The 27,874-nt window shown below is 45.1% G+C and overlaps 1 long non-coding RNA gene across 1 annotated transcript; it reads left to right on the top strand.

Annotated features, from left to right (window-relative positions):
- The first annotated feature begins 14,853 nt into the window (after positions 1-14,853).
- On the top strand, positions 14,854-26,451 carry LOC147342963 (uncharacterized). The gene is made up of 2 exons (XR_015156678.1): positions 14,854-15,237; positions 24,719-26,451. It is a non-coding gene; the product is annotated as an uncharacterized LOC147342963 (long non-coding RNA).
- Positions 26,452-27,874: the final 1,423 nt, after the last annotated feature.

A 27,874-nucleotide genomic window follows, 5' to 3' on the forward strand; every position in this document is an offset into this window, starting at 1 on the left:
GAAGGCGGGAGCCAGAGGGAGGTCGGGGTAGCTGGTCGGCCGGACGTGACGTCACGAGGGCGGGTCCAGGGCGGCAGGCCTGCTGGCGGGGCGGAGCTTATGCCCCGAGGGCGGGACACGAACCGGATTGAACCTACGCGGTGTTTGTGAACTGAGCGTAGGTGTGCTTGGAAAACTTGTGTGGGCTTTTTATTATTATTATTATTATTGTCAATCAACACTACTTGAGTTGACTTCTGTTTCCTATATCGAGGCAAAAGTGTTATTTTGCTTTTAATTGTTCGTTATTAAATGAAAGGAATGTGTGCATGTATTAAAAGACGATCAGAATGGTTTATGGTGCCACCGTGCTCAAAGGGTAACAAATTTTTTCAATAAAAAGTCGGAGAGTAAATACTTTAGCCTTTACAGGCCTTATGGTCTCTGTCGTGTCTTCAACTTTTGTTGCTCTACCGAGAAAGCAGCCTTCGACAACATGTAAATAAATGTGCGTAGATCCAGTAAGACTTTATTGACAAAAACAGGTGACCAGCTGGATTTGTCCTGTGGGCCATGGTTTGCAGATCCTGTCTTTGTTTTTGTTTTTGTTTGGTCCAGGTACACGTCTTGTGGTATCTTAGCTCCCCCAGGCAGTGAAAGCACCCAGTCCTAACCAGTGGACCCCCTGGAATTTTCCTGGGAAAATTTCCAGGGAATTTTCCTGTCTTTGCTTATATTATACATTAATTCAACAAATCTTTAATAAGCACCTACTGTGTGTGTCAGGAACTTTCTAGGGGAGAAGGTGTAGCAGTAAACAAGACAGAGGCCCCCAGCTCAGTGCAGTGAACATTCTGCTTGGAGCAACGGGGGCTCTCCTCCCCACCTTCCCTTCACTACCTAACCCAGACTCCTATTTAATACTTGGTGTGGGTGGCACTGGGCTTTCCAGGTGGCTCGATAGTAAAGAGCCTGCCTGCCAATGCAGGAGACATAAGGCATGTGGGTTTGATCCCAGAGTCAGGAAGATCCCCTGGAGGAGGGCATGGCAACCCACTCCAGTATTCTTGCCTGGAGAATCCCATGGACAGAGGAGCTTGGCAGGCTACAGTCCATAAGATTGCAAAGAGCCCCACATGACTGAAGCAACTTTGCACACATGCATGTGGGTTTGACTTTCCTTGTGCTGTCAGAGTTGGTTCTTGGCCCTGGGAGCTCCCATAGTGCCCTGTGCACACTGATGTTACTTGTACCAACCTTGTGCATGAGTGTTATCTACTTATGCCTCTGGTTCCCTTCAAGACTGAACACTTCAAAAGCAAGGACTGGGCCCATCCTCCCCTCATAGTTTGGGGCCTAGCTCAGAATCAGCCTGTGGTCTGCGGTATTGAATTGACCTTAAGAAGTCTATGTGGAGACTGAGAAAGAAATGTTAGACATAGTTGTGGGCAGTTCGGCCGTTGAGGGACCTATTCAGCTGAGAAGTTGTGTTTATCAGCTGGGTTATGTGTTCCTCTTTCAAGAGTGCATGTCCACGAATTTTGACAAATGCTTATTTTACATCCTTGTAAACACCACCACACTGAAAATCTGCAACATTTCCTCACACCCAAAAGTTCCCTTTGCAGTCATTACTTCACACCCCAAGCCTCAGCCTGAGAAAATCACTGATCTGCTGTCTATCACTGCAGGTTAGCTTTGCCTGTTCTAAAACTTTATAGAAATGAAATCGCACTGTGTGTATTGTTTTACACTTGGCTTCTTCACACAGCACGATGTGTTGCTATATCATTAATCCACTCCTTCTTATGGCTGAGTAGTATTCCATTTATGGATATACCACCGTTTATCAGATGAGAATTTAAATGAAAAATATCTGTTGTTCCCTTTCCCAGAACCTACCATGGGGAATTAAGAGAGTCTTGGGTGGCGGCCTCAAATGTACAGGCTGTGTATTATCTCTTCTATTAAGAACATTGTGGTTTATATTAGGAAATATATATTTGTTCTCAGTCCCTGTTCCTAGCACAGAGCTCCTAAGACCATGAAAACTTCCTGAGGGATGAGAGTGATCTAGGTGTCTTTTGTGATGTCAAGGTGACTTTTGAAATGCCCTTAGGTCACCCAAGAAGGAGAACTGGTCACCAGTGAAATCAGCCAGGTGATTTGGAGAGCTAGAACTTTCGTTGTCACCCCTCTGACCGCTGGGGAGGGAAAAGGGCCTGGAGAGTGAGTTCAATCACCAATGGCCAATGAGCTAATCAATTATGCCTGTGTAATGAAGCTTCCATAAAGACCTAAAAACTATAGACAGAGAGAGGCTCAAAGAGCTTCCAGGTTGGTGAACATGTGGAGATCTGAGGAGAGTGGTATGCCCAGTAAAAGCATGGAAGCTCCACTTCCTTTCCTCGTTCTTTGCCCTATACATCTCTTCCATCTGGCTATTCTTTTTTTAATAGTATTTTTTTTTCTTATTGGAGGGTACTTGCTTTACAATGTTGTGGTGGTCACTGCTGTACATCAATGAAAATCAGTCCTGATTATACACACCCCCTCCCTGTTCAGCCTCCCTCCCACCTCATTCCACTCCTCTAGGTCACCACAGATTGCCAGGTTGGGTTCCCTGCGTTTTACAGCAGCTTCTCACTAGTTATACACCTGGCTGTTCTGAGTTATGTCCTTTTGTAGTAAACCAGTGGTCTAGTAAATAGCAAGTTTCTCTGAGTTCTGTGAGCCACTCTAGCAAATTAATCAAACCCAAGGAGTGGGTAATTGGAACTGCTGATCTATAGTCAGTTGGTCAGAAACACAGGTGACAACCTGGACTTTAGATTGGCATCTCAAGCTGGGGGGCGGGGAGCAGTCTTATAGGGCTGAGCCCTTAATCTGTGGCATCTGATGCTATCTCCAGGTAGTGATATAATTAAGTTGAATTATAGGGTACCTACCAAAACAAAAAGCAAGTGTAAAAAAATAGGGACTTGCTTGGTGGTCTAGTGGTTAAGACTCCCTGCTCCCAATGCTAGGGGCATAGGTATGTTCCCTGGTTGGGGAACTAAGATCCCACATGCTGTGGGGTGCAGCTAAACAAAACAAAACAAAACCAAGTGTACAGGGCACCCAGCTGGTCTTGGAGAATTGCCTGGTGGTGACAGAAAAAAAAACATTTCAGAAATGGGGGAAGAATCTTATCTCTGAATGAGGTTATCTAGATAGTTAGTGATTTAAAAGCTGCTGATGCAATTGCGATCTCTGGATCCATACCTGATGTACTGCCAGGATAGAATGTCCAATATATACCACATCTGGAGAGCCCTTTCTTGGAAATTTTAATGTTAACTAACTTCATGGGAAATAGATGGGGAAACAGTAGAAACAATGTCAGACTTTATTTTGGGGGGCTCCAAAATCACTGCAGATGGTGACTGCAGCCATGAAATTAAAAGATGCTTATTTCCTGGAAGGAAAGTTATGACCAACCTAGATAGTGTATTCAAAAGCAGAGACATTACTTTGCCAACAAAGGTCCATCTAGTCAAGGCTATGGTTTTTCCAGTGGTCATGTATGGATGTGAGAGTTGGACTGTGAAGAAAGCTGAGCGCGGAAGAACTGATGCTTTTGAACTGTGGTGTTGGAGAAGACTCTTGAGAGTCCCTTGGACTGCCAGGAGATCCAACCAGTCCATTCTGAAGGAGATCAGCCCTGGGATTTCTTTGGAAGGACTGATGCTAAAGCTGAAACTCCAGTACTTTGGCCACCTCATGCAAAGAGTTGACTCATTGGAAAAGACTCTGATGCTGGGAGGGATTGGGGGCAGGAGGAAAAGGGGACGACAGAGGATGGGATGGCTGGATGGCATCACCGACTCGATGGACGTGAGTCTGAGTGAACTCCGGGAGTTGTTGATGGACAGGGAGGCCTGGCGTGCTGCGATTCATGGGGTCACAAAGAGTGGGGCACGACTGAGCAACCGAACTGAACTGAACTAAATATAACTTGGGTTTCAAATAACAGAAGTGACCTGGGTGTCCCCAAATTAGGGGTTCTCCTTCTGTAGCCCATTATTCCAATGTTTAGCCAGCAGGCCTTCCCCAAATTCGTTCCTTTTAACTCCCCTGTACCTACCTGCTACCACCTTTCTCTCTGGTTTCGTCTTTCCCGGGGCAGAGGGAGGCTCTTTCCCCCGCCCTCTGTACTGAGTCCACCCACACTCGATCTGTATCATCATAAGGATAATAGCCCCTTATCTTTAGATAACACTTTTCCACTTTAACAAGCACTTTCAGACCATTATCTCACTTAAGCTGAGCCACAGCCCTGTGATGGAGGCAGCCTGCTTATTATTCTTTTCATTATTATTATCTATATTAGTCTTCTTACATTTCACAGATAAAGAAACTGTGACTCAAAGAGGTTATGACTTCCTGAGCTTCTGGCTGGCCATTCTATGTGCTTCTTACTGTGCCCACAGACCTCCTGCATCATAAAGAAGGTAAGGTGCCCCCTGCGTGAAGTGAAGTCGCTCAGTGGTGTCTGACTCTTTGTGACCCCAGGGACTGTAGCCCACCAGGCTCCTCCATCCATGGGATTCTCCAGGCAAGAATACTGGAGTGGGTTGCCATTTCCTTCTCCAGGGGATCTTCCCGACCCAGGGATTGAACCCAGGTCTCTCGCATTGCAGGCAGACACCTTAACCTCTGAGCCACCAGGGAAGCCCCCTGGGTACCCATTCTTTATTGTCATATTTGCTGAACTCATGAGGGGATGAGCAGTAGTCGTTCTTGAGCTCCTGACACATAAAATACCAAATGTGTTCAGATGGTGATAATAATCATAAATAACTTTTATAGACAGTGAGGCTGAGTCACATGCTGTTCAAGGCCTTCTAGAGATCTTATCTCTAATACTGCCAACTTCCTTACAAGGTGGATATTATTATGCCTGTTTTACAGATAAGGAAGCAGCCTCAGAATCCACCTGCCAATGTAGGAGACAAGAGATGCGGGTTGGATCCCAGGGTTGGGAAGAACCCCCATAGGAGGACATGGCAACCCACTCCAGTATTTTTGCCTGAGAAATCGAATGGACAGAGGAGCCCGGCGGGCTACAGTCCATGGGGTCACAAAGAGTCAGACATGACTTAGGGACTGAGCCCACACAGGCACATTCAGAGAGGCTAACTTGCCTGACCTCACCTGTGTCTCTGAAAATTCTCTAGCCTTTCGTTGTAGTTGGGAACCCTTCACTGTGACCTCATGTGTGCATTGGTTCAAGTGCTGGGTCTCCCACCTATTTGCCATGTGACCATGAGTCTCAGTGTGTTCCCTCATCTGAAAAATAGGAGGGGTCCCTCATTCACAGAGTGCTCTTCTGAGGATTAAATGTCCAGCCCAGCCTGGTTTGGCAGATGGGAATGATGATTAGGTACCAATCCCGGTCCAAGAAGATGATGGGGGCCCAGAGGCCAGAGGGCAGCGTGTCTGACTGTCAGGGTCCGTGTTTCAGTCTAGGTATTTCCTCCTTCAGAGGCTTTGTCAGGTGATGCCAACAAGTCTGCAGTTGTAGACGTCATGAGGTAGGGTTTGTTCAAAGTTATTAGGTATCATAAAGTTCTCTGTTGAAGCTGGTTTATTATCTGCCTGTTTACTACAATTCAGCACCTGTATTCATCATTTTCTCTCCATCTCAAAGTTTAGTAGAAGATTTTTCATGAATACAATGCTTCCTCTATCACACCTGGCTTGCAGGGTAAAAGTGGACAGTTCACTTAAAGCCACATCACATCTAGTGGTGTGTTCTGGATTGGATGACTTGAACTCCAACCAGAGAGAGCACTTGTAAAATGGAAATGCACTGTAGAGTGAATGGTATGCCATGCCCTGTGCCAGCCACAGCCCAAAGGCAAGGCACACAGGGTTAGGAGCCTGGGAGCTAAGAGTGGGTGCTCACTAAGTTGAGTCAAGAGGCACTTCTGCCCTCTCTTGGGTGGAGGCTAGGGTTTCCAATGGGAATCATTTAGCAATCATTGTGTAGTGCTGTTGGATTGAGAGTGGATGACTTAACTCAGGCGATCTGATTCTCCATGAGGGCTCTGGACAAGTTGCCTGGCTTCCATGTCTCCATCAACTATGGGTTTGGGGTGAACAGGGCAGACCTCATGCAGCTTCCATGGGAGTCATTCAAGTCCTTGCATCCAGGTCTTCTGGGGCCATTCATTTTTCCACACTGAGTTAGCATCAGAAACCCGGAGTAGCAATGACTGGCAGTGTATATTGTATTGTCAGTTCAGTTCAGTGCAGTTGCTTAGTCATGTGCAACTTTGTGACCACATGGACTGCTGCATGCCAGGCTTCCCTCTCCATCACCAACTTCTGGAGCTTGCTCAAACTTATGTGCATCAAGTTGGTGATGCCATCCAACCATCTCATCCTTTGTTGTCCCCTTCTCCTCCTGCCTTCAATCTTTCCTAACATCAGGGTCTTTTCCAATGAGTCAGTTCTTCGCATCAGGTGGCCAAAGTATCGGAGCTTTAGCTTCAGCATCAGTTCTTCCAATGAATATTCAAGACTGATTTCCTTTGGGATTGACTGGTTTGATCTCCTTGCAGTCCAAGGGACTCTCAAGAGTCTTCTCCAACACCACAGTTCAAAAGCATCAATTCTTTGGCACTCAGCCTTCTTCACAGTCCAACTCTCACATCCATACATGACCACTGGAAAAATCACAGCTTTGAGTAGATGGACCTTTGTTGGCAAAGTAATGTCTCTGCTTTTTGTTATACTGTCTAGTTTGGTCATAGTTTTTCTTCTAAGGAGAAAGTGTCTTTTAATTTCATGGCTGCAGTCACCATATTCAGTGATTTTGGAGCCCAAGAAAATAGTCTGTCACTGTTTCTATTGTTTCCCCATCTATTTGCCATGAAGTGATGGGGCCAGATGCCATGATCTTTGTTTTTTGAATGTTGAGTCTTAAGCCAACTTTTTCACTTTCCTCTTTCACATTCATCATGAGATTCGTTAGCTCCTCTTCATTTTCTGCCAGGGTGTCATCTGCATATCTGAGGTTATTGATATTTCTCCGGGAGATCTGTACCACCACCCTGTGGCTTCCCATACCTCTTCAGTTCAGTTCAGTCACTCAGTCGTGTCCGGCTCTTTTTGACCCCATGAATTGCAGCACCCCAGGCCTCCCTGTCCATCAACAACTCCCGGAGTTCACTCAGACTCACGTCCATCGAGTTGGTGATGCCATCCAGCCATCCCATCCTCTGTCGTCCCCTTCTCCTCCTGCCCCCAATCCCTCCCAGCATCAGAGTCTTTTCCAATGAGTCAACTCTTCGCATGAGGTGGCCAAAGTACTGGAGTTTCAGCTTTATCATCTTTCCTTCCAAAGAACAGCCAGGACTGATCTCCTTTAGAATGGACTGGTTGGATCTCCTTGCAGTCCAAGGGACTCTCAAGAGTCTTCTCCAACACTACAGTTCAAAAGCATCAATTCTTCTGCACTCAGCTTTCTTCACAGTCCAACTCTCACATCCATACTTGACTACTGGAAAAACCACAGCCTTGACTAGACAGACCTTTGTTGGCAAAGTCCAAGGAGCGGTGACTGCGTGGGCACAGGAGGGCCAAGAGGAGCTACTCCACGTTCAAGGTCAAGAGGGGCGGCAGTGAGGAGGCAACCCTCGTCCAAAGTAAGGAGCAGCAGCTGCGCTTTGCTGGAGCATCCATGAAGAGATACCCTATGTCCAAGGTAAGAGAAACCCAAGTAAGACAGTAGGTGTTGCAAGAGGGCATCAGAGGGCAGACACACTGAAACTATAATCACAGAAAACTAGTCAATCAGACCACACAGACCACAGCTTTGTCTAAGTCAATGAAACTAAGCCATGCCGTGTCGGGCCACCCAAGACGGGCGGGTCATGGTGGAGAGGTCTGACAGAATGTGGTCCACTGGAGAAGGGAATGGCAAACCACTCCAGTATTCTTGCCTTGAGAACGCCATGAACAGTATGAAAAGGCAAAATGATAGGATACTGAAAGAGCAACTCCCCAGGTCTGTAGGTGCCCAATATGCTACTGGAGATCAGTGGGGAAATAACTCCCATACCTCTTAGGACCCTGAATAAGGCCCTGCATGGTCTGGCATCATCTCCTGTCTTTCTCCTCCCTTCCTGTGCTCCTGTTCCTCAAATGGACTGTGTTTCCTCCTATCACAGGGCCTTTGCAAATGCTAGTCCCCATGCCGGGTCGTTCTCTGTGATGAACAGACTTTAAGGTGACCCCCTCCAACCCCACCCCACGATCCTTAACTCCTGGTGTTCACACCTTTGAGTGTGGGTGGGACCTCTGACTTGCCTATAACCAATAGAATATGGCAAAGGTGACAGAATGTTACTTTTGTGATTATATTACGTAAGATTCCATCTTGCTAGAGCCTCTGACCTTTCTCTAGTCAGGTCTCCATGTCAGAACACAGCCCTGCCTCACCCCCAGAGAAACTGTGAGATAGCAAAAGTATTCTTTTTTTGCAGGGGGGGCGGGCACTGCACAGCTTGCAGGATCTTAATTTCCTAACCAGGAATTGAACCTGGGCCCTCAGCAGTGAGAACGCTGAGTCCTAACCACTGGACCGTTGAGGGAACTCCCTCAAAGGTATTCTTTTAAGTTATGTTTGTTGTTTAAAAAGAAAAAGCTGGGTAAATGCATTACTATTTTCTATATGCAGCACAGAAAACCAATATATTCTCTAATATTCACCTAGTTTATGCCTACTCATCCCTCACCATTCCCACCCCACTGAGATTTCTCATCAGCCAAGATGCTAAGGCTGGTCTTCTTATTAGAGGTTCTCAGGCCATTGTGTGCCTCACCACTGCATGACTTACATAGTTAGAAGTGTGTGATTATTTAATAGCTTCCCCTCTCCTCCAGATTGTGAGTGCCAGGAAAGCAGCCTGTCATGGTCTCTGTATTTCCCAAGAGACAAGCACGGTGCCTAGCACAGGTAGGTGCTCAGTAGATATCTGTTGAATAAATAAGTGATTTGTAGAACATTCAGGGTCAGGGTATAGACAGGGGCTGGATTGTTCAGTGGCTAGAGGTTAAAATGACTTGGGTAGAAAATGGATTTTGTAGTACTAAAAACTCACTTTGGGGATTTCCCTAGTGATCTAGTGGCTAAGACTTCAAACTCCCAATCCAGAGGGCTGGGGTTGTATCCTGGTTCAGGGAAAGAGACCCCACGTGCTGCAACTAAAAAACTGGCATGCTGCAACAAAGATTGAAGATCCAATGTGCCAATACTAAGAAGCGGCCCAGTCAAGTGAATAAACACACGTATTTTTTAAAAATCTTGATTCTATTGTGACGGAGCTAGACAACTGAAGCTAAAAATGCATTTGGGGGGCATCTTTGATGGAAATAATATGTGTCCATACAATAGTCAGATGAGCCACCCCATGGCTTGGCATAAGGATGTTTCTCTTCAAAGCTCCAGACTCCTTTCTCCTTCCAGAAGAATATCTTGTATTTTGATCACCAAGCAACTCTCTTGACAGTGTCCTTCCTATGAGTTTCCACCTTCATGGTCAGAGAAGGGACAATGCAGCGGGAGGAGGAAACGGTGTGGCACTCTGGCTGATCACATCTAATTCACAGATGTTATTATTTGGCTCACATATCATTCAAAATCACCTAATGAGTTTCCCACATTAAAAACCTGGAGATCCCTGTGCAGAACAGCCAGACAGGCTCCTTGAGGGGGGCGGGATCACGCAGGACTCTCCAGCTCTGTTTCCCAGAGCGTCAAGGAGCAAGGAGGCTGCCTTCTGAGGCCAAATTGTCAGGGTCGGAGGGCAGCTGTGGGGGGTGCCCTCTGCCTGTGCTCCACCCCACTTCACCAGCGTGCACGCCTCTTCCCTAGACAGACTGCAGTAAAACAGTACATGAATCAATAAAGAAGTGATGCAAGACGCTAGCCTAAGAAAAAAAAACAAAAACCTGGAGATTTCAACATGAAAAGTGGATTTCTGGCTCTTCCTGAAAAATGAGATTTAATAATTCTTGACCCAGAGCAAGAGCATATAGATTGGATGCTGATTTACAGCTGCCCCACGTGGTGGGCCATTTTCCAGTCTTCCCCTGCCTGCTTCAATCACTCATGCTGCTGCCTGGACCCCAGAAGCATCTGAGTTTGCTGTACTTAAACTAGATATTCTCAAATTTTCATCCACCCTGGGATTTTTACATCACTGTATGTACGGAGCAGAGGAAATTCCCTTGGGACTTCCTCTAGGTTCCCCTCTCTGACTGATCCCAGTAAATCCACCTTCCCAAGTCTCCTCAGAAAGAAGCGTTACTAAACCCATCTGCTTTTTGCCTCTTTTCTCACTTCCCTGTCTCATCTACTCTGTCCACCCCATCATCATTGTGTTTCTAATACTCCTCTGCTTCTGCCTTTAGCTTTAAGGCCCCCGGCATTCCAATAGCGGGGCTCCTCAAAGCCCAGCCTTTTCAGGCATTTCCGTAAAGACTGTGTGTGACTGTGCCTTGCTGTTGCTCTGGAGGTGACATGAGCTTTAAAACACCAGAAGACAGATGAGTGGGATGTTCTTCTATAAGATTCAGAAGGTCCCCTAACAAATGCAGATGACCTAAAGAGAGTCCAGGGAGATGGCAGTCCAGTTAGAAATTCATTACAGCATTCACACCTGCAGATATGCTGCTAAGTTGTTTTAGTCGTGTCCACCTCTGTGCAACCCCATAGACGGCAACCCACCAGGCTCCCCCATCCCTGGGATTCTCCAGGCAAGAACACTGGAGTGGGTTGCCATTTCCTTCTCCAATGCATGAAAGTGAAAAGTGAAAGTGAAGTCGCTCAGTCGTGTCCGACTCCCAGAGACCCCATGGACTGCAGCCTACCAGGCTCCTCCATCCATGGGATTTTCCAGGCAGGAGTACTGGAGTGGGGTGCCATTGCCTTCTCCACCTGAAAATATTGGGCTGGCTAAAAAGTTCATTCAGGTTTTTTCTGTAACATCTTATGGAATCATTAAAAAAAAAACCAAAACTCTCTTTAAAAGCCATGTAATAAGAAGTCCAAGGAGTTCTCTGGTGGTCCAGTGGTTAAGAATCAACCTTCCAACACAAGGGACGCAAGTTCAATGCCAGGTTGGGGAACTAAAATCCCACATACCATAGGGAAAGCCCGTGTACCACAACTAAGACCCAACACAGTTAAATAAATATTTTTTTTAGAAAAGTCCAGAGCTCTGAGGTTGTTGGAGTGGATTCAGGGCCTCTCATGGTCAGAACATGGTACTCAAGGCTGCAGCTCTTATATTCACATTTAAGGCAGAAAGAAAGTTTGTCTTATTATATCAGGAAAGTGAACATTTGCAAAATACCCCCAGCTGACTTCTGTTTTTCTTTCATTAGTGTTAGGGGTTCAATTATGGCCTTCCCCAAAAAAGGTATGTTGGAGCCCAAACTTCCAGTACCTATATATATATATATTTTTTTTTTTTTTGCCACACCTGACCAGGGATCAAAACCAAGCACTCGGCAATGAAAGCTTGGAGTCAGGGCCACCAGGGAATTCCCTGAAGACTGTATCTTTAAAGAGTTAAGCAAGTTAAAATGAGGTCATTAGACTGGGTTCTAATCCAATAGGGTGTCTGTGTAAAAAGGAGAAACTTGGACACAAAGGGAAGACGATGTAAAGAGACATTTGGAGAGGCTATTCCCTGGTGGTCCAGTGGCTAAGACTCTGCCCTCCCAATGGAGGGGGCCCAGGTTTGATCCCTGATCAGGGAACTAGATTCCTTAGCCCACAACTAAGACCCGGTGCAGCCAAATAAATAAGTAATAATTTTTTTAAAGACAGAGAGAGAGACATTGGGAGAAGACGGTCATCTGCAGGCCAAGGAGAGACACTGGAGTAGATCCTTCACTCCCAGTGTACTAAAATTGCCCTCCAAAAGAAATTGCCCTGCTGACACCTTGATTTCAGACTTGCAGTTTCCAGAACCTCGAGACAGTTCATTTCCATTGTTTAAGCCATACAGTCTTTGGTACCTTGTTATGGCAGCTCTAGGAAACTGTTACAATTGACCAGACCACAACACGAGCTTTCCCCTAGTTTCAAGAGAGAGCAGGGAAAATGAGCGTATAGTTGGTCTGTTGTTGTTCAGTTGTTAAGTTTTGTCTGACTATTTGCAACCCCAAGGACTGCAGCACACCAGTCTTCTGTCCCTCACCATCTCCCAGAGTTCACCCAAGTTCATGTCCATTGAATCAGTAATGCCATCCAACCATGTCATACTCTGCTGTGCTCTTCTTTCAATCTTTCCCAGCTTCGGGATCTTTTCCAACAAATCGGCTGTTTGCATCTGGTGACCAAACTATTGGAGCTTTAGCTTCACCATCAGTCCTTCCTGAGACTATTCAGAGTTGATTTCCCTTAGAATTGACTGGTTTGATCACCTTGCTGTCCAAGGGACTCTCAAGATTCTTCTCCAGCACCACAATTTGAAAGCATCAATTCTTTGGCATTCAGCCTTCTTTATGGTCCAGCTCTCACATCTGTACATGACTACTGGAAAAACCATAGCTTTGACTAACAGACCTTTGTCAGCAAAGTGATGTCTTTACTTTTTACCCTGGTGCCCCAAACAAAAGTGAATTCTACTGATGAGAAAAAAAGAAGGTGGTGGATGTTGGAATAACAATCGATAGCATCAGCCAAAGTCCTGGGGAGTCAGAGGCGAGAAAAGCCGATCTCCAAGAAGGTGTGAAATGAATGGATGAACGACTGATTTCCTGGCCTGCTGATAAATGAACGATTGATCAATAAACAGTTACTAAGCATGTAGGGTCTCAGTCCTGTGCCATGCAGAGGATACTTGCACAGTCAGTCTTGACTCTTCCCTCAGTCAGTTCATAATTAGACTGTAAACATAAAATCTTCATTTATAAACCATATTTTCCTGGACCCCAGCAGTTTGAGCATGAAAGCGACTTAGCACACATGCACACCTACATTTTGATAGGTGGAGACTAAGCTAAAGAAATAAATCTTGTTTTTCTTGCTCAAACTGCCGGTGCCCAGGAAAATATGGTTTATAAAATGTAGGCACTTCTACCCTAAATCCCTCCTTTGGGCAGAGATCACTAATTGCTCCCCAGTATCCATTTTCCCCTTCTTTATAGTTATAAAATTCACAAGTGTTAGCTGGGCACAAGAACACTCAGCCATGGACTACATTTCCCAGCCTCCCTTGTAGTTAGGGGTGGTCACATGACTAAGACCCAGCCACAGGATGTAAAAGAGTGCTCATGTGGGTCAGCTCCTTAAAGGCAAAGTGGCTTGCTCCAGACACTGTTTTCCTCTCCCTGACAGCTTAGAAATAGTAGCCTTGGACCCAGAGAAAGAAGGAACATATTGAAGGTGACAGAGTAACTGGCCATCTTGATTTTTAGACGATCTTTTGGAGCAGAGCTTGCCTAGACCACCTTTTTCATAGGAGAGAAACTATCTTATCTAAGCTGATGTGGAGGTATTTTTTTTACAGCCACCTAGGTGAACCCTAAGTGATATATTCCATGAGAATAAAGTAGGGGTGACTCATGTGTATTTTCAGATGTACTTGTCCTTCCGCACTGCTAGATGGGATACTCTCCACTCTGGCGTATCCTGCGTGTGATTTGATTCCAAACCAGTCCTGTCTCTAGTTTTCGGTTTCTCACTGAGACCCAGAAGCTAGGGGCAGGGTTTGGGTGGGGCAAGATCTAAAGAGGCGCTTTCAGACCTGTGTAGGATTGGCAGCGGCGAGTAAGCGTGAAACCGAGTCCCCCTAAAACTGAGTCCCCTTCCTGAGTTTTATGATTAATACCTCTATCCAAAACTTTACGCTCTTGCTTGCCTCCTCTGAACTCAATCCCTTTCCTGTCTCCTTTGACCTCAGTCCTGTGGTAACTGAACACCCATTAACCAGAGTCAGATGACTAAGACTGCTGTTGTTGATAATATCGTTAATGTACTAAAATTGCTGTTGTAGAAATCATTAGCGTACAAATTCAGGCTCTTTCTCCAGGGCAAGATGAGCTCACAGACCTCTTAGCCATGGGCCAATTGGCTGAGAACTGTAAACTAGAGACATCCTGACTCTTGAAACCGTGATTAAGAAATGTCACAAGACGATGATTAATCCCAGCCTCTTTGTTCTTCCCCCTTAAAACATCCCTCGCTCAAAGACCGAGTTGAAGTGGATCTGAGACTTGTCTCCCACTTCTTAGCTGCGCATCCTGCAAATAAACTCTGACTTTGCTGCAGATACCTGCAGTCAAGGTTTGTCTTTCTGTGGCTGTGGGCACATGAACCCTCCTTAAATTTTGCATCATTGTGTTCCTAAGTCTCCTTAGGAACCTTAGTTTTCCTAAGCCACTCTAGTCTCAGCCCTGCCAGAAGTCATAGCATTTTCATTTAAAAACTTAAATATATGCTTGTTCTTTGTCCTAATTGCTAGGAATTCTTCCTTTGGAAATAAACAGGGTTCTAAACCATATGTTCAAAACGATCATATATATAAATATAAGACAGGAAGGACATGCACCCAAATGATAACAGAGGTTATCTCTGAGAGATAGGGTTATAGATTATTTTTTCCATCATGCTTGTGGGTTTGTGTGTGTGCTTTACACATTTTCTGCACTTCACAAGTATGTTTTTGTGGCTAGGCAGAAATAACGTTATATTTAAATATGACCCATTGTGCTTAGGCTAAGCACCTTACTGCACTCTTTCCTTCTGGACAGCACTTTCCCATGAGGCTTTCTGATCCTTCATGCAAACAGCCCCACAGAGACTCACCCCACAAGCCTCTCAGACAGGCATACACATGTCTGAATCTACAGAGAGGCTGAGACAGGCCTGTTGGGGTGCAGTCTTCTCTGAGGGCACTGTAGGACAGGATATGATGATTTAAATGCCCCTCCCCAACTTCCACCTCCTCTCCCAGGGGTTGTTCAGGGAATCCACACCCTTGTGGAAGGAGTCGGATGGACAGGAATTGAATCCCTGACTTTGCCAGGTACAAGCCATGTGACTCTAGGCAAGTTATTTCGTCTCTCTGCTCAATCTTCACATCCCTAAAATGGAGATAACACTGGAGTTATAGCACAGTGATCTTCTGGAGCCAGTAAGAAGATGTATGTGAAGTGTGGATGCCAGTCTGGCATGAGGTGACTCAGCAAGAGGTAAGTGGTAGCATTCTTATTGATGCCCTGGTACCTGTATCTCCCTCATCTCAAACACGGTACTGGACATCCTGAACTCTTAATCCTCCTCCACCCCCAGTCTCTTGCTTTCTAGGCCTGGGTCATGATAGCACCCAGGAAAGGCTTACCTCTCTTTCAGTCTCTCAGTTCAATCCACCTCCATGTCCTGGTGGTTCTGCCTTCTAACTATTTTAACATCCTTCTGTCTCCTGTCACCATTATCTCTCCCCTGGAAGACTGAATGCACCTCTAATTATTCTTCCCATGTCCACTCTTGGCCCCCTCCAATCCTTCTCCACATCGCAGCCACAGGAATAATAAAATAGAAATCAGCTCTTGTCACTCCCCTGTTTAAAACCCTTTTTGACTTCCAATTGCATTTAGACCATACAAGGTTACCAAGCCCAGCCCAGTCTGCCCAGTCTGCTCTCTGTACCACTCTCATCCTTTGCCCTCTCTCCCACTGCATGCCAGCCTCACAGACCTTCTCTTGGTTTCCTGAAAACACCAGTGCTTTGTAGCTTCAGAGGCTTGAGCTTTAGAACACCTGCCCCAGATACTCTTCTCCCCTTCTTAGCCTGGCCCTGCTCACCCATACTCTTTGTTCAAGCCCCAGCCTAAATGCAGTTTCCACAAAGAGCCACCCCACCCCAACACCCAGTCTAAAGCAGGCCGTCCTGTTGCTCTCTTCCCCTGTACTCTCCTTCAAAGCCCTTTTCACAAACTACCCTGATCAGGATGTATTTGAATGTCCTTTTAATGTCTGTCTCTAATACTAACACTCCAGGAAAGCAGGGACCATATTTCTTTTGCTGGTTACTGTTTCCATAACACCCAGTGAAGTAACTGGGACAAAGTGTACATTAAATAAAATATTTGTTAAAAGAATTAGTTACATATCAGAATAAAAAAAATCTCTGAATGTTAATATATGTGCTATATAAACTCAAAGCAGATCATATTGGAATTTGGGTCAGTGAGAATTTATTGTGGGCTAGTTTGGCCTGATAAATCATCTTGGAAGAGGACATCCCTGCTAGTCCAGTGGATAAGAATCTGGCTGCCAATGCAGGGGACATGGGTTCAATCCCTGGTCTGGAAAGACTCCACATGCCTCTGGGCAACAAAGCTTGTGCGCTGCAGCCACTGAGCCATGCTCTGGAGTCTGTGCTCTGCAACAGGAGAAGCCACCATAATGAGAAGTCCTTGCACCACAGCAAAGACACAGCAAAGAGTAACCCCTGCTTACCACAACTAGAGAAAGCCCACGCACAGCAAAGAAGACCTAATGTAGTAAAAATAAATAAATGAATAAATTTAAAAAAATAATCTTGGAAGAGCAGTAAGCATCCATCTAGCTATCCATCTACCCATAAAGCGATCCACTCATAAATCCATTCATTCACTTAACCATCCACCCACTTGCCCAACTGTCCATCCATCATTTCATCCAACATTCATTGAACACCACTTAAAATGTTGAAAGGTAAGGATCTCATATAAATGTGATGATAACACTGTATTGTAAAATTACAATTTCTTAAGAGAATGTCCTCACAAAAAATAAGATAAATTTGTGAGGTAATGGATATGTTAATTAGCTAGTAGGGGGAATCCTTTCACAGTGTATATTTATGCCAAGTTACCACGATGTGCGCTTTAAATATCTCACAATTTTATATTTCAGTTATGCTTTAATAAAGCTGAAATTTTAAAAATGTTGAAAGGGGGGAGAGGGAATAAATTAAGATTTTGAGATTAACAGATACAGACTATACTATATAAAATAGATAAATACAAGGACCTACTATATGGCATAGGGAATTATATTCAATATCTCATAATAATCTATAATGGAAAAGAATCTGAAAAATTATATGTATATAATAATCACTTTGCTGTACACCTGAAAGTAACACAACATTGTAAATCAACTATTCTTCAATTTAAAAAATGAAGAAAGAGTTGAGCCATCATCTAGGACAGTGGCTGATGAGCATTTTTGATTTACAGTTAAAAAGTCCCACACTCATTATCGTGACTTGGTACATTCATTCATTTATATAAAACTGAAACAAAAGTTTTGTTAAATAATACCCTTATCACATGTGAACCTCCCTGTTGTATTCCATCCTGTTCCATTCCATTCTGTTCCATTCACAAGACATGTTAGTATTACCCACTGAGGCTGGCAGTTTCTGAAATGGCTCCCAGTGATTCCAACCTCCTGATATTCATACCCTAAGTAATCCCTTCCCTTTGAGTGTGGGCTGGACCTACTGACCTGCATCTAATCAACAGAACACAGCAGACATGGTGAGGTGTCAAGTGACAGGAAGTCCTGGATTAGGTTACAGAATTAGGTTACTGTGACTTGTGTACTGACAGTACTCTGTCTTGCTGACGCTCCCTCTTGCCCTCTTCCTTGCTTGCTTAAATAAAGCAAGTTTCCATGTTGAGGGATGCTCTGTGGAAAGGCCCACATGGCAAAGAACCGAGGGAGGTTCTTGCCAGCAATTCATGAGGATTTGAAGTCTTAGTCCAACAGCCCATGGGAAGTGGATCCTGCCAGCAACCCTGTGAGTGAGGCAGGAAGAGGGTTCTTCTCAGTTTAGCCTCCGGAGATAGTGAGAGACTCAGAGCCAGAGGACCGACCTAAGCTACGCCCAGATTCTTGCCCCACAGAAACCAGGATAGAATAAACGTTATTTTACCTACTAAGTTTGGGGTAATTGGTTATGCAGCAATAGATAACTAATACAGTCACTAAACTGGCTTCCCAACTTGCTGATGAGTATTGACTTATAAATGAAAAAACACTGATCTAGTTCTAGATGCAAGTTCTGTGCTGGGGCGGGGAGGGGCATCAAAAAGAGACTGAGGATGAATAAGTCCCGGTCAGTGCCTTCAAAGAGCTTTAAGTGTTTTTTGAGGATCCATAATTTAATAGGATGCATGTATTTGTGGGGCAGAGTTCAAAGACAGAAGAAGTAAGTGAGAGGTTTGCCCAGGCTGAGACAGACCACCGTGATGAGCACAGAGATACCTTGTTTGGGGATTCTTTATAGGGGGAAATACAGCCTTCACAGGAGGGTGCAGAAGGATTCTTCCACACTCAGAAATGCTTGGGAGAGGAGGATGTGACCACGAAGAACTCTACTCAGGGGAAGGATCAAAGCGACCACAAACCATGTCTTACGTCTACTGTGGTTAGAGTCTGAGGATTACTCAGGAGTCTCAGAGGAGGGAAGGCGGGAGGATGACAAAGACGTTATAAGGCGTACATAAAAAAATATGTGTAAAATGCCAAGAATGGTGCCTGATGCATACTAAGTGCTATGTGTTGTTATTCCTGTGGTTTTGTTATAGTCATCTGGTCCTGCTCCTAGCAGTGTTCATTGGCAACGTCGAAATGATCAAACTCAGTGACTTTTCTCAGCTCTTCCCTCCTCGCCTCCCTGCAGCGTCTGGTTTCTCTGCTGCCCAAGTTTCCGCTGAAGCTCTCCAGACCCGCACCTTTTATGAGCCCTTTCTGCCCTCTCTGCCGGCTGACTTCTCCTCTCTCACACCCAGCATCCATCTTCAGATGTTGCTCTAGTGTCCGTTCTCAGACCTTGCCAGTTCTCACCGTGCCCTCCCCTCTCTTCTCTCTGAGGATCCTTCTTGCAAGGATCCTCAGGGCCTCTGACCTATGAGACTGCAGCCCTGACCTCCAGCCCTGGTCTCTCTCTGCACCTCCTGACCTCACCTTCCAAGACTTTGTTGGACAGCTCCAAACGGACATCTCCTTAACATCCTTCTCGGCATATTCTACATCCTTCTCCTCTTTATTCAGCCAGGGCCTCTGACCTATGAGACTGCAGCCCTGACCTCCAGCCCTGGTCTCTCTCTGCACCTCCTGACCTCACCTTCCAAGACTTTGTTGGACAGCTCCAAACGGACATCTCCTTAACATCCTTCTCGGCATATTCTACATCCTTCTCCTCTTTATTCACCCTACACCAGCAAGATCTCCAGGTACCTTAATACTGTGCAAGGCACAGCCTAGACCCCCACACCTGACACCTCCCCCATAAGTTTTGTTGTTACTGTTTAGCTGCCAAGTCGTGTCTGATTCTTTGTGACCCCGTGAACTGCAGCACACCAGGATTTCCTGTCCTTTACCATCTCCCAGAGTTTGTTCAAATTCATGTGCGTTGAGTCAGTGATGCCATCCAACGATCTTATCCTCTGTTGCCCCTTTCTCCTCTTGCCCTCAATCTTTCCCAGCATCAGGGTCCCTTCCAATGAGTTGGCTCTTCGCATCAGGTAGCCAAACTATTTGAGCTTCAGCATCAGTCCTTCCAATGAGTATTCAGGGTTGATTTCCCTTAGGATTGGCTGGTTTGATCTCCTTGCAGTCCAAGGGACTCTCAAGAGTCTTCTCTAGCACCACAGTTCGAAAGCATCAATTCTTTGGCGTTCAGCTTTCTTCATTGTCCAGCTCTCACATCCCATACATTTCCCCCCACATCAGTTTCCAAGTGCTGTAGGGTCTATCTCAGAATTATCTGTTGAATCTGTCCTTTTTTTTTTTTGTCCCCTCTACACCTACCCTAAATTTGGCCCTTCTCTTCCTCACATCGACCATCAAAAGGGTTTTCTCATGAGTCCTTCCATAGTTTTGAGAACTAAACTGTTGTCTGCTGTATCAGTAAACAAAGGATATTACAGCCACCAAGCCATCACATTACGGCCGCCTGGATGGTGAGCCCTGAGGGAGCTCAGGATGGAGACAAACGGGCAGCCCACTGCCAAGCCCATCCAGCAGTCACCCCCATCACCACCACCCCATAGCACACCTAAGGAAACCTAGGATGGGAAAACACCAACATTGCCCCCAGAAAGCTGAGACGCATATCAAAGGAATGATTTCAGTGAGCCCAGACTCTTGCATCTTCCTATACACAGAGAAGTGTTAACTTCCTTAACTTGAGATATCTGGTTTTCTTTTATTAACAATAATCTTTGGATGTTCCAACTACTTGGTTTTGCTGCAAAACCTCCTATATACCCTGGCTTCCCCTTTTCTTCTTTGGAGCAGTCTTCTCAGTGCTGTTTGAGATGCTGTCTCCTGGGCTTGAAATCCTAAGAATATCTGACAGATAAAACATAACTCACAACTTTTAGGTTCTGCATTTCTTCAGTCAATAGTCCAGTAGTTATACATGCAGAGTTATAGAGATAGGCTACCTGAAATTGAATCCTAGTGCTTCCACTTAGTAGCTCTATGACCTCTGACAAGCTCTTTTATTTCTTCATGGCTTGGTTTCCTCATCTTTAAAATGGGGCTACTAACAGGTGTGTGTGCCCGTGTAAGTATGTATGTATGCATGTTTGTAAAGACTGAGTAAAGTAACAGCTTAGTAGAAAAAGTGACATTTTAGTATAAATCATCATTGTTATTATTACCATTTCAAATCATCCCATGCGCTGTTCCGTCCTCTCAGAGTGCTTCCCTAGTCACAGCACTCCCTTGCTCAAAGGCTTCCAGAGATCTTCTGTTACCTATTATGGGAGACTGATGCCTTCACGGTGTCAAAATGCTTACTCCTCCCTCTATCCACACCCTTGGTGCCCTTCCGTATGGACTCCAGGCTTGGCCATGTTTTGGTTAATCAGGTAATAGAAAATCTGTGCCACTAGCAGAGGTTTGAAAAGTGCTTTCACTCTGGGCTTGCTTTTCAGCCTGGGCTGACCCCCTGGGCTGAGACCACGTGGAGCAGAGGCCCATCAACCAACAGCGAGCCCTACTGACAGATGCAGTTGTGAGTCTGTCCTGGATCATCCAGCCCCAGCCAGGATTGTAGAGACCAGCTAAACCAGTTCAGATGGAACTGCCCAGCTTAACTACAGATCTGAGAGAAATAATACACATTTATGGTTGTGAGCCACTCACGCTCAGTGAGGTCTGTTGCAAAGCAACAGCTAAGTGAGACCCGGTAAGTAAATCAAGTACGCCCTCATCATTTTGGCAGTGAAGGCTCTCATGGGCAGGTCAGTGCACCCTTTCCTAGTAATCCCACTCTTTCCTTCCCTCCAACCCCCAACCCAAGCCTCCAGCAGGAATGCACTGAACTTGCTGACTTCTGAGCCTTTGCTCACACTGAACCCTCCTCCAGGAATGGTCTTCCCTCTCCTCCTTTCCTACTCTCCCTGGCTTCTCACTCTTCTTCTGTGCCTATTGAAATTTAACTCACCCTAAGATTTACTTTGGCCACCTCATGCGAAGAGTTGACTCATTGGAAAAGACTGATGCTGGGAGGGATTGGGGGCAGGAGGAGAAGGGTACGACAGAGGATGAGATGGCTGGATGGCATCACTGACTCTATGGACATGAGTTTGGGTGAACTCCGGGAGTTGGTGATGGACAGGGAGGCCTGGTGTGCTGCAATTCATGGGGTCGCAAAGAGTCGGACACAACTGAGCAACAGAACTGAACTGAACTGAACTGAAGATTTATTCAAGTACCATTTTTTTTTACCCCCTGCAGTTGGTGGGCACATTAGGAGCAGCCTGTTTTTGGAACTCTTTACTTGGTACTGCTGAACTCAAATTTCTCTTTATTGCAATATGACAAGTCTTTCCCAAGGAGCTGATTCCTGGCGCTCCAAGAGCACTGATGTGAGAACTATTCCCTTTTCAAATCTTGTTCAATCATCTTGAATTAACCAAGGCACTGGCATGCTTTACCATCTCCCTAACATTTGCTAGACTTGTTTATAAAGAGAACAAGTCTTTATAAGTCCCAGAAGCAGGCCTTTAGCAGGCAACAATAATTTTCTATAATTTAATAACATTGATTCATTGTAATTATATTTTAAAATGTTTTCTACTTCTATTGAGATACAAGTGACTTATTGTTTGTTTTAATGTTACTTTCTTTATTGGACATTGAATATAGTTCTCTGTGGTATACACTAGGTTCTTATTAGTTATCTATTTTATATATACTAGTGTATATATGTCACTCTCATCTCCTAATTCATCCCACTCCCTCTTTACCCGCTTGGTAACCATAAGTTTGTTTTCTAATCTGTGACTCTGTTTCTGCTCTGCAAATAAGTTCATTTTTCTAGATTCAACACGTAAGTGATATCACATGATATTTGTTGTTCTCTTTCTGATTTATTTCACTCTGTATGACAATCTCTGGGTTCATCCATGTTGCTGCAAATGGCATTATTTTGTTTCTTTTATAGCTGAGTAATATTCTGTTGTATTTATGTACCACATCTTCTTTATCCATTCCTCTGTTGATGGATATTTAGCTTGCATCCATGTCCTGGCTATTGTGGATAGTGCTGCAGTGAACATTGGGGTGCATGCATCCTTTCAAATTACCATTTTCTCCAGATATATGCCCAGGAGTGGGATTGTTGGGTAGCTGTACCTATTCTGTATATAATAGGGTGTATCTGTTAATCCCAAACTCCTAATTTATCCCCCCCCCTTCCCTTTTGGTAATCATAATTTGTTTTCTAAGTCTGTAAGTCTATTTCTGTTTTGTAAATAAGTTAATTTGTATCATTTTTTAAAGATTCCACATATAAATGATATCATAGGAAATTTGCCTTTGTCTAACTTACTTCACTTGGTATGATAATCTCTAGATCCATCCATGTTGCTGCAACTGGAATGATTTCATTCTTTTTATGTCTGAGTAGTATTCCATATATATATATCACATCTTCTTTATCCATCCGTCTGTAAATGGATATTTAGGTTGCTTCCATGTCTTGGCTATAAAATAAACATTTTTTTAAGTTAAAGGAAAACTGAATTTAATGGAGTACTCTTGCCTGGAAAATCCCATGGACAGAGGAGCCTGGTAGGCAACCGTCCATGGGGTCACGAAGAGTAGGACACGAGTGGGCAACTTCACTTTCACTTTTCACTTTCACTTTTCACTTTCATGCGTTGGAGAAGGAAATGGCAACCCACTCCAGTGTTCTTGCCTGGAGAATCCCAGGGACAGGGGAGCCTGGTGGGCTGCCATCTACGGGGTCACACAGAGTTGGACATGACTGAAGCAACTTAGCAGCAGCAGCAGCATGTAAACTGTATTACCACCTCCCTCCAAGAAGTCCTGATTTGTAGTGTGTGCTGGTTTCCACACTGTAAATTTTGTTACCATGCTTATTTCCAATAACCTACATGATGCCACTAAATACAGGGTTGGAAAAAGAAGTGTGGGATGCACCCTCTGGGTCCATACAGGTGACTCAAGCTCACTGTTGAGTGGCTCAGATATTGCAAATATCCAGAAAGTGCTATGGCAATGTCTGAAGCTTGAGAAACACTTTGTTGTAGTCACTTTGTGTATTAATCTTATTCTCCATAGCAAACAGCAGGCATCTTTAGTGGACTGACTGCTTCTTGGTCTTCTTTGCAAAGCCTGCACTATCTACGGGGGGGCTCATGGTGGTGCCTTTCACTAGGCTAAGCTTTCTGGAAGAGGGACTGGGGTGAACCACTCTTCTGTTTAGGATGGCAGTGACTTGGAGTGACCTTGAGCTTCTGGCTATGGTAACTTGGCTCTAGGCAGAGGTGTGGCCCCAGGTAGAAGACTTAGGGAGGCAAAGGATGATGCATGGATCTGCCTCATCCATGTCACTGAGACTTCATGTTTTGTTTCTACCCAAATGTACTTTTCCCTCAAGGGGTGTATGATAAGAACAAATGTAAGGAGAACAGAATGGAAAAGGAGAGATTGAAGGGGCCTTGGATCACTTTTATGACAGACGACCACAAACTGGATGGCTTAGCAACAGTAGTTTACTATCTCACAGCTCTGGAGACTGCAAGTCTGAAACCAGATGTTAGCTGGGTTGACAAATCAAGACGAGAGTCATAAGGAAAGGATCCGTCCCAGGTCTCAACCCTTGGCTTGATTTGTAGATGGCCCTCTTCTCCCTGTGCCCCTTCACATTGTCTTCCCTTTATGCTTCTCTGTCTGTGACCAAATTTCTCCCTTTTACAAGGATATCAGTCTTACCGGATCAGGGTCTACGCTGCTCACCGAATTTTAATTTATTACTACAAAGACTCCATCTTGAAACAATGTCATCTAAAGCATTGGGGGTTAAGATTCTAACGTATCTTTTGGGGAGGATGCAGTTCAAACTGCAGGAGGCCTGGAGATTGATTCTAGTGATTCTCTGATGGGAAGTGTTCCCCATCAGGGCTCTCAGTCGTAGGAGTTGAACTGTTGGCTCTGTTCACAGGATATGTCCCTTCCACAAGTGCCCTGAGAATTTGTCCTGCTCAGTGGAGGGGTAGACCCTCCAGCAAACAGTCAGATGACAATTTTGTCATCACACAAAATTGTTTCCTATCTGGCAGGCAGCTTACTAGGCTATCAGGCTTAATAGGGACTGTTTGCGCCCTGGCTAACATCTAAATCTCTCTCTATTCACAGGTAAAGACGGATGGCTTTTAATCAGGTGACCAGGTTTGGACCAGGTCCCTTGGGGACCCAGTTCTTGAAAGATGCTCTGGATTTCTTCAGAGGAGGCTGTTTGGGGCCAACCGAACTTCCTCCCTGAGAAGCCTCAGTGGGACTTCCCCTCACACAGGCTTGTCTTCCTGATGCCCTCTTTTGCTATTCTGAAACCAAAGGTGGTAATGGATAGCTTATGAGTGAGGGCTAAAATTCTGCCAATTAATTGCATTGAATGAAGTTTGTAAACATTGTGATTGGAAATTTTAGCACTGTCAACAAGTATTTACTGACTACCCACTACGTGGTAGATATTGTGGGAATATTTTTGAGTACAGCGGTAGGCTGCAAAACCAGCCCCAGCTCTCTATCCATCCCTGTATCTGTGTTCCTTGCAATGTGACTTTGCTGCTCCTGCCATCAGGAGATTGAATAAGGGTGTTGCTGTGACTTGGTTTAGTCAATACAACTATGGAAGTGACACAGTCCAGGTTCTGACTTTGGCCTTAAGAGACCTGCATGATTCCAGTCTTGCTCATGGAACCCTGCAGCTGCATGTGAACCAGCCTGGACTAGCCTGCTGATGTATGAGGAACATGTGGCCTCACGTTACCTCAGTTGATAGCCACCTGCAAGAAGCAGAGCCTCTGGCTGCCTAGCAACTACCCCAGAAGCATGAGCGGGTCCAGCTGAGACCAGAAGAACTACCCAGACGAGCCCAACCTAAAATCCTGACCCACAAGAATCATGAAATAAACTAATATGTTTTAAAGCCACCCCTAAGTTCTGGGGTATTCTATCATGCAGGGAAAAAAAAAAACCCAAACTAAAAATATACTGATTGATACAAGCACTTACCACACGCCAAACTCTGGCTCTGGTCTATTTGAAAGCAGGCAGAGTCTTGGGAGCAAAGACCTGTACAAATGTGCTATACTGGGTGTGATGCAGAAAGTGCTGTAGAGAGCAAACTCACCAGGAATAGAAGAGATGGCATGTGAGATGGGGAGGAATCATGTCCCTGTGGAGTAGGCTGGTCCAGGATGAAATTCCTGAGAGAGGAGAATGAGTGAACATGGGAAGAACATGGGAAATTCCAGGCTGGGGCCATTGGTGGTATTTACTGAGCACTTAGCTTGTGCATGGAAGCATTACACAGGCCACCTCAGGTCTGCATGAGGCCAAGCAGGGGAGAGAAGACAGCCATATTGCTGTAGCAGAAATTAGTAGAGACACCCCCATTACGTTAGCCCGTTTTCAGCTCTTACTCTTCTGCCCATACAATCAGTCTCCTACAGATGTTTTGTTCCCCCTCTCTTGCTTAATTGTACTCTGAAAATGATTGCTTTCTAGCCAAAGTTGTCCTATGTACCTGATGTTTACTTCTTGAAGACAACACTCCCTAACACTCCTTTTCTTTGTGAGTATTCTTCATGCCAGAAGGAAGGTCACACAATGATGACCTCAAGGACCACCAGAACCTGTTCTGGAACCACCTGCCGCCAGCCCTAATGATCTCAATGTCTCTAGGAGGAAAGAAGAATGCAAGACTACATCAGTCCCGATCCTTATCGACAGCCTGTTTTCCACTCTGAAGCTACAAGACCATTTCCTGTTTCCCAGGAAGTGAGGCACAATCTTGAGGGCCTTAGCCTGCTGTGGCCCCCTTTGCCTGACAAAATAATAAAGCTACTCTTTTCTGCTCCTCCAAAGTTCAGTCTCCACTTTTCTATTCGGCACCAGTGAACAGAGGCCAAGTTTTTGGCAACTGTATATAGAAGTTGGCCAGAAATGTCAGGCTGGTTTTAACTGAAACAGGAGAAGCAGAGTCTGCTTTGTCTAGGGTAGTGAGAATCTTGGCTTGGGCAGATGGGACTTGATCTGTTTGCTATTTATATCTGGTTCCTGGCATGTGTATAGCAGGGATGATGATGAGGGTGGGGAGAGGCCTTTGTAATCTTCCCAGGAAGGCACAAGGAGTCAGAAAACCTGGCTGCTGGCCACCCTCCCTGCAACCTCACCCCATGAGCAGCAATCTCTTGAGGGAAGAGTCTGTGTTTGATTCACATTGGTCCACCCTATGACACAGGGCCTTGCATACACTAGGCATTCAGTTTTGCAAGACTTTTTCACAGGTGTTTCTCATTCCCTTCCCTTTATTCCTACTCACCCACTGAATTAGTTTCCCATGGCTGTTATAAGAAATTGACACAAGCTAGGTAGTTTAATAATGGAGAAGGCAATGGCAGCCCACTACTCCAGTACTCTTGCCTGGAAAATCCCATGGACAGAGGAGCCTGGTAGGCTGCAGTCCATGGAGTCGCTCAGAGTTGGACACGACTTAGCGACTTCACTTTCACGCATTGGAGAAGGAAATGGCAACCCACTCCAGTGTTCTTGCCTGGAGAATCCCAGGGACGGGGGAGCCTGGTGGGCTGCCGTCTATGGGGTCGCACATAGTTGGACACGACTGAAGCTACTTAGCAGCAGCAGCAGCAGCAGGTAGTTTAATATGAGAGAAACTTATTCTCACAGTTCTGAAAACCAGAAGTCTGAAATCAAGGTGTCAGCAGAATTGGTTCCTTTATGGAGGCTCTGAGGGAGCACCCATTCCTTGATTCTTCTTAGTTTCCCATCCTTGTCCACAATCCTTGGAATTCCTTGGCTTGTAGACACATCATTCTACCCTGCCTCTATCTTCACAAGGCCTTATGTGTCTATGAGTCTTTGTGTTTCTTCTCTTCTTATAAGGACATCAGTCACGCCCTATGCCAGTATGATCTCATCTTAACTAGTTATACCTGCAATGACCTTATTTCCAAATCAGGCCACATTCTCACGTACTGGGAGTTAAGAATTCAACATATATATATATATATATATATATATATTTTTTTTTTTTTGGTTGTGGGGAGATGCAATTTAACCGATAACATCCACTGAGACCCAGGTGAATGTGTATTCCTCCTCTAACTGCCCCAATCCCCAGAGGCAGAATTAAACATTATTCTTCAGGGTTCCCACATATTTGCACACACGCTTCTGTTTATTGGAGGGTTTGACTTTGACCACCATTGCTGGCTGAGTTCAGGGCCTCATCTCTTTGGTCCTCTCCACTGTGCCTAGGAAAAAATA

Source organism: Bos grunniens, chromosome 28 (genome assembly GCF_055505025.1).
Source record: "Bos grunniens cultivar Pamir isolate PY7600 chromosome 28, Bosgru_T2T1.0, whole genome shotgun sequence".
Classification (NCBI taxonomy): domain Eukaryota; kingdom Metazoa; phylum Chordata; class Mammalia; order Artiodactyla; family Bovidae; genus Bos; species Bos grunniens.